General features: G+C 38.5%; 1 pseudogene; it reads right to left on the bottom strand.

Annotated features, from left to right (window-relative positions):
- Positions 1-5,948: 5,948 nt before the first annotated feature.
- LOC147421192 (pathogenesis-related protein PR-1 pseudogene) lies at positions 5,949-6,444 on the bottom strand (annotated as a pseudogene).
- Between the last annotated feature and the right edge of the window lie 1,620 nt (positions 6,445-8,064).

The raw sequence follows: 8,064 nt of genomic DNA, 5'->3' as shown, positions 1-8,064 counted from the left end.
AAGGATCATTGCGGTTTTTCTCTCTTCACCATTGCAAGAGAACCACCATTTTGTTCTCTTCACCCTCACAAGATTTCCAATTCTTCTCACTAGTTTTTCTTGGCTACAAGATTAGTTCAACCTCACAAGTTTTCCCATCATTTCTACTCTGCATGGAAACCATTTTTCTCTCCTCACCCTCACAAGATTTCCAAAGTTTCTCACTAGTTTTTCTCTTCCTAGAAGCTCACTTCAGCCTCACAAGTTCTCCAAACTTTCTCACTAGTTTTGCTCTGGTTAGAAGCTCCCTTTCGTCTCACAAGGTTAGAAGCTCAACCAAGTGTAAGAAACCGTGAGGGTTGTGTATCAAAGGATGCAGGCGCCTGAGCTCAAGCATTACAAGGCCAACGGAGCAAGCAAATGGATATGGACAGAAATCAGCTTGTATCCTGTTGATCCACGAACTAGAAGGTAGATAGAAAAATTTTAAGCCTTACTCTCATAAATAGATTTCCATGGTGGCCATCTGCATTTCGAGAAGGATCCAACTAATTTTAAAAAGACAAAAAATATTTTGTAGGATGCTTCAAGAGGAGGTTTAAAATCCAAAAGATTCACTTAGTTTTCTATGTTCAAAATTGGATCTCATGATATCCTGTAGCATATGCTCTATCTACATGGACCATATTTTGCAAAACAAGGGCCCATTGCAACACATAGAAGTCACATTATCAAGCACAAACTTCATTTTTCATATCAACAAGAAAGGGAGGATGACAAAGAGAAGCAATGCACTAAAATAACTACTCAGTCGATACCAAGGGAGGCAATTATAGAGGCTGAGATCAAAGAACCAACAACAGCCACCTTGCTGTGAACATCACAATCATTCCAAGGAGGAGACTATTTAGATCCAAAGTTACAATACCATTCCTTGCAAAAGACTATCATTTTAACAATATAATTCCTTGTAAATTTACTTTAAATCTCCTTGTAAATATACTTTCAATCTCCTTGCAAAACATTCATTGTTACAATATAATACCTTGTAAAGTTACAACATATGTTCCTCTAAACATTGCAACATCACGATTAACATTTTTGCCACACAATCATTTTACTCATCTATAACTCCTAAGACAAGTTTCCTTTTAACTATTCTTGAGCTTGAAACTTTTTCACTCTTCTATGTAGACTTCCATGTGACCATGATCCTATAACGTGACATCTAGAAACCATTGGCATGGACCATCATTATTAGAATCTTCATCACCCTCAGTCCCTTTTCCTTTAAGCCATGATAATAAAGCTTTGTTGCTTCATCTCTTTTGACTCAAATTAAAAATATAACTTTCAAATAGAGAAAATGACAAACTTTTAACATCACATATGAGTCTGAAATGCCAAAAAACCTCAAAAACAACTCGATGTATGCCTCGTTCTAACACCCAGAGAGGTCGGCATGGCCAAAAAAGGCCTCCGGAGGCATTATCCTGTATGGTGTGAGGAGAGGGGTAGCCAGACTCGCATATAGCTAGTCATTTTTTGGGTTTTGTGGCATTTCGAACTCATTTGTGATTTCAAAAGCTTCAAATAATATAGCTTTTAAAATCTACAAGTATTATATATTGTAAAATAGAATTGAGTAATTATGTGACTATGCTTGGGTTCAATATGCTTAATAGATATGTATATAAAGAGAGACCTATAGTAGGCAGGAAAGGTTAATCTGTGAATGCAAATAACCCCCATGTCACGATTGGGGTAATGGGATTCTAAAACTAACCCCCTATCCTGCTGTGCAAGCAAGGCATAGTGTGGCACCAATTAATTAGTGTTCCAAAAATGACCCACACAACATGAGGGTTGGGGTAGTGAGATTCTAAAAATATCCCCTATCCTGTTGTGCAGGCAAGGCGTAGTGTTGCACCAAATAGGCCTTTTGCTAATATCTTTTACACATGAGAAAAACCATAGGAATCCAAATAATAAGGTCACTAGAGATTTTTTTGCATGGTGTGTGCATGGAGCCAAAATGACGTGATGAGGGGGGAGTGACAAGCTATATGATGCCCTCGTTGCGCGATGTCGGCACGACCTAAAATGACGCAGCATGGGGAGTGTCAAAGTCTCTGAGCGCTTTTGCACATGTTTTAGAAAAACCTTAGGAATCCAATTAACAAGGTGATTCAAGGTTCTTATGTGGTGTGGACGTAGAGCTAAAACAACGCGATAGGAGGGTGACAAGCTCACACATGACAAGTGCACTGTGTGAAAGAGCAGGACCAATGCGGTAGAGGGAGGAGTGAAAAATTCATTGAGTCCTTTTGCGCACGATGTGGGTACACTGCCGAAATGGGGCAAGTGGGAGTAGAGTGACTAGATCAATGAAGCCACAATGGCACAGTGTGGTCATTGATTCAAAACAATGTGAGAAAGGATGTCTTCAGGTGTGGTCCCATGTTGATGTAGATATTATGTACACATGTGATGAGTACAAGCTCTTGATGCGGTGCTTAGAAGTAGAGGGTAAGTGAAAAGTAGACATTAAAAAAATATGGATTAGTCATTAATAGGTGTCATCATCACTGTTTGAAAAGAAATATTTCCTATCTTCTAGCTTAATATTGTACAATATTAAATAGAAAAGAGCACTTCTACATCAGGCCCAGAATATGATGTTATCTGTCAAAAACAATAAGAACGCCATCAAGTATAGGCAATTTAGTCAAATGAAAGTGACATTTAGACATTTTTCACTAAAGTAGGATCTCAAAAGCTCAAGTTAGAGGAAACATGAATGCCATACTTTTGTATATGTGTGAAGTGAGTATTGGCCTATTTCTTAATCCATGGATTACCAAACAACCCTTTTTTAAACGTTTTTGACCCTAATAAATTATTGCAAATTGTCTTTTTTGGTTGTACATGAGATGGGTTTTCATATTCCTTCAACAACACAAGTAGGGATATTGCTTGGGAGTAGGGCGGTTGCTTGGGAATGATTATGCACGCTTTCCTCTTTGTTTCTATGTTTGTTGCTCCTCAGTAACCCTTGTATCGTTGCATGGGGTTGATACATAGTGGAAACTATGAACATTGTCAAAATTATAACCTCGCTAGCACATTAAGAGAAATGCACCATCAAATTTTTTATCAAATTCTAGCTACACAATTATTCTCTAGGTTATTAAACAGAGATAAACTATATTTGTAAGAATCTTAGCTTTAGTTTAATTTCTCCAAACCGTTGGGATATTGGGAAGGTAATTGGTAAAGTTATTCTACCAATGGCCTTCATTGGTAAAGTTATTCTACCCAATTTTGCTCTTTTAAAGTTCAATTATTTTGGCACAGTCACATTCTTTTGGTCCTAATCTATCAACTCACTGTTGGATCTTGCAAAAAATATATCAACTCACCGTTCATCTTTCAAAATCATTCTATATCATAATTTATCTCATGTTTTAAAAATAGAATTTTAAAACCAATGAATCCACAAAAGAAAATTGAATAATAACCATATAAAGGATTTTAAAAAACCAATAAATCAAATTAAATTGTTTGACGTTTATAGAAGTAATTTGTCGATGTTTTTCACTAAAAGGACATGAAAGTGTCCTATTATCAACCTAGTATTAAAATTTTGAGTTATATATTTATTCCCAATCAGGGGATATAGAAGGAGAACTTTGTAGGAATATTGAAAGGTATGATCAAATAAGTTTGGAAATCTTTCTTTATAGTTATGATTTAGGTTAAATACCAAGGCTATTTCTGCCCATTTTTTGTGTCTAGCCACCATCATGAGCCTGATCGTAGGATTTGGAAGTCTGGATAAACTCCCTACATCAATTAGAACATTGGCTTATTCTACTTACTCAATAAGTTTTGTTTAAACATTGTGATCTCTCCATGTTAGATTTTTATCATCAAGGCTGCATGGTACATTAATCACAAAGAGTTTTATATGTGAATAAATGATGTATAATATGCTTACTCATATCAGTCAACCGTATTATTAGATTTCATGTCTTTCATATATGTACTTACATATTGATCCATATTGATATTGATCAAGATAAAATACATTAAAAGTAGAAGTTTTTGCTTCCAAAATAAAACTCACCTTCTCACAAACTGCAAGGCTAATCCCAAACACTGCAAAATAGAGAAAACAAAAAAAAATTGTTTTAATTTTTTGAGAAAAAAGTACTACCTTTGGTGCCTTGAAAGTATCAAGAGTAGTAGTTAAGTGTTTGGTTTTAAACCTCCACATATTAAAAAAAGAGAAGCGTTTTAGTTCTTTCTTGTTTTAATATACATAAAATAGTGATAGATTGTGATAAACAATTTATCCTAGTCTATTTCTATTTTTTAATAGTGTTTAGACATATCGGACTAACCTACTAGGTGTCTTTATCAGATAGTGATTAGAGGCATTTTTTAATACATAAAGTTCACTTTTAGATGGTAGATTTAGAGAAAAAAGTAAATATGTTGTTACTTTTCAATAGGATTAGACATGGTCTAAGATTGCCTCTTTTTAATTTTTAGTGCATAGAATTTGTGAAAAAAAGCTCTTTTTAATTTAAAAAAATATATCTATCAACCTTTACTAATACTATTCAAAAATTCATAGATAGTTTAAGTATTCATGAATATTACCATGTTATTCGTAATTTTTTTATTATTCAAAACGTTTTATGCAACACAAAATCTGGTCCATTTCTACTATATTGTGGACACACATTAGGAATGATTGAAATTTATTCAAGCATATTGTGCATCCATATGAAATCTATTTAAAGACACATGAGTAGTCACTAGGTCATCAAAATAAAAGTCCTACATTGTATATAGGGTGGTTTATCTTTAGAGTATTGAAAGCACATGATATATTAAATTGGATAACACTAACTATCTTAGGCTGAGATGGGTGGAAAAACATTCTATTACCTCTATACACTTGCTGAATTGAATCATGGAGACTACCCGAGGATGAGATAGTGTGGAAGGAATGTCTATCAGCTCGTGCTCCAGACACTCTTTAAACAATGAAACATGTGGTGGAGAATGCAATACCAGGTAGATCTCTTCTAACGCGAATACCATCTTTGAATAATTATCAAAATACCGTGAGATTCGTTGAAATTTCTAACATACCTCTGAGATTTGAATATTGCCCAATATTTCCCTCGTCTGTGGCCAAACAGTCCCAAAATGCCCTTCAATTTTTACAAAATTCCCAAAACACTGGCCCGCGTTAGCCTCAAAATCATCTTGATGACAATTTTGTTTGCCACTCTTCATGGGAAGATTTGTTCTCTCTCTAAGCAAGATGATATACCTAGGATTTAAAATGGTATTACGGGATTTCAAGATGATATCATGCATAATTTCTAGACACGCAAGCTTCTACTTGTGAGCTCCTTGGTGAATACTTTTATCTATGATATAAAGAGATATAACTTTATTGTGAAGGGTATATTGGTAATTTTTGAAATTTGATGGGTATTCTGGAAATTCCACAAATTTCGGGGATATTTTAGTCCAAGAAAAAATTATCTCTTTTATGTTTCGAATCATTGGTAATAGGTACCCCAAGTACGTTGAGAAAAACGTGACGAGTGAAAGACGATCGCAACATTTCACATTGTTTGTGAGGCACGAGAGCTAGTCAATGGCAATTTCTTGGGGTACCCTTATCCTCAAAAAAGGGTGAGGCAACTTGATGTGATAAGAGAAAAGTTGCGACAAAACATCGATAGAAAATATCAAAAGAGGGTGACATCAAATTATGTAAAAGCCAATTATGTAAGAGCGTTTATTTTGCAGCATGACGAGAGGGATAACTAGAGTGCTCGTTTCCATTTAGAAATGCAAACAGATTTATTTTGTAGCATGCAGACAGAGAGAGAGAGAGAGAGAGAGAGAGAGAGATCTCTGAGGGATGATGAAGAGGACGATCAGTAGGGACGCTCACTGAGGAAATTGGCAGGACGGTCCTAGTTGTAGATGACGAAGGTGCCACCACCATTGTTGCAGGCGACGGAGGCGCAACCCAGGCGGATGGAATCCGCCCACGCCACTTGCGTGTAATGGCCACACATATTCTCGCCGGCGGCGTAGCTATTGGCCTGGTAATCATAGAACTGTTTCTCGCTGATCCAGTAATTGACGGCGTCGGCAGGGCAATGGAGATGGTGCTTGCCCATTACACGTTCTTTCCATAGCTCCCGTCAGAGTGCTGAGAACAGCACATGCATCGTTGTCTCGCTGCTATTCGGCATAGCTCTATGCATACGCCGCCACCTTCCCATCCCACACCAACCTCGCTACCCGTACACTCTTCCTTTCTACATTGTGCGCCTCCAGGGACTCGTCCTGCTGTGACCATGCCTCTGCAGCAATTAGTGCAGTATAACCTAGACCTGTCAAGGCTAATGCCTACAGCGTCCTCATGGCAATGGCGATAGCTATATTGGTGCAGCAATGCTAGTTGGTACTTCCGCCACTTTCTAGCAGCTAGAGAAGCTGGGAAAGGTAGCTAATCCATTTGGGTTCTTGCGCCCCCTATATATATAGCACCCGGAGAGAGAGAGAGACCCTGTGAACTGTTCCATCGACTTCAGTGATCAAGCACGAGAGTCTGCACGTTCTAGTAGTCATGCCGGGCAATGGATAATGTTGTCGTGCAGCTCCGCTACCATGAAGAGAAAAAGAGCAGATAAATGCAAGATAAGATTCTTTAAAGCCTACACCTTTAGTGAACAGTGATCAGGGCATGTTAACAAGCCAAGCTTAATGATTAATGTATGCCACATGCGGCTTAAAAGGGCCAACAGATGCCTTAATGATGCCAAAAATGAGTATGCTTGAAGTGAGCACATGTGGAATATTATGATCTAGAACTGTAGTGTTTGAAGTGCTCTACCAGCCTGTCTTTACGGCTCGTCGATTGGAGCTATGGTGAAGAAGTTATGGTAGTTCAAAGTTTGAGTCAATTGCAGATCCCCACTGGATTGGGAAACTACAGCCGAGGGGACATAAATGAAATGAATGCATGCGCCTGAAGTGCTCACTTTGTGGAGCGCGTTGGTCTTTTTAGATCGGTGATCGGATTTACGGTTGCCAAGTTATTGGCCGTTAAAGATTTACCGGGGGCCAATTCCATACCAGTCCAGTCTGCTCAACCGGAGTGCCATCTGCGAATTTGTGACATCGACCAAGTTTCGGGATGTCATGCAGCAATGGTTTGGTTGATATGTGACAAGAATATTATTTACTGGAGTTTGCTTACAGCAGGAAATTTCCAACATGGCTATGGCTTAAGCAGATACAAAGTCGAGGGTCTTTTGTCAAAAGTAATCACCTACACTTGCATCTTAATGGCTTGTGGCAAGGTTTGCAACACTAAAATGGGCAATAAAATTCACGATGATATTGTCATTAAAAACCAAATGTCGTGCTAGGCACTGCTTTGGCCGGAATGTATACGAAATGTTGTGCTTGACAATGACTTTGCCAATATGTACTCCAAATATGGTACAAGGGCCTAGAGCCTCAATGAATTAACAAAGCCACCCATGCTCACAATTCAAATGGACACCCAAGGGCCACAACCTTGGCCACCCAAAATAAGAATTAAGGGCTTGGTGTGTGGGTGGGAAAAGAAAACAAAAGAAAGTATCCTTCCTGGCGAGCAACGAACAGAGCGCTGAGGGGGGGGGGGGGGATTGGGCTCGCGCCGGCCATCTCGGATCTCGGACGAGCGCGCGACTGAGGCGAAACTTGCTTAGCATCTCCTTGCGCAGAGGTTTGGCACCATTTGCATTGGATTTCGTGGAGTTGCAAGTCCGACCTGCCACATCATTAAGTCTTCGCTCCCACGCCACGTCAGTCACGGCGCCGTGACTACATGGTGGGGTAAAAATTGGGCATTAGGAAAATTTTGAACTCATTTTTGGGCCTTTTAAGAGTGCCACATCATCAAAGTTGTACAAAAGAAAGCAACCCGGTAGACCCCTCTAAATATTGCTTAGAACCCCATGATACGACCTATCATTGGAAATGTCTTGAAAA

The sequence above is a fragment of the Adiantum capillus-veneris genome, chromosome 28 (genome assembly GCF_014529385.1).
Source record: "Adiantum capillus-veneris isolate H3 chromosome 28, ASM1452938v2, whole genome shotgun sequence".
Taxonomy (NCBI): Eukaryota; Viridiplantae; Streptophyta; class Polypodiopsida; order Polypodiales; family Pteridaceae; genus Adiantum; species Adiantum capillus-veneris.
The sequence above is the reverse complement of the archived record's forward strand: the minus strand, read 5'-3'. Positions and strand labels throughout refer to the sequence as shown.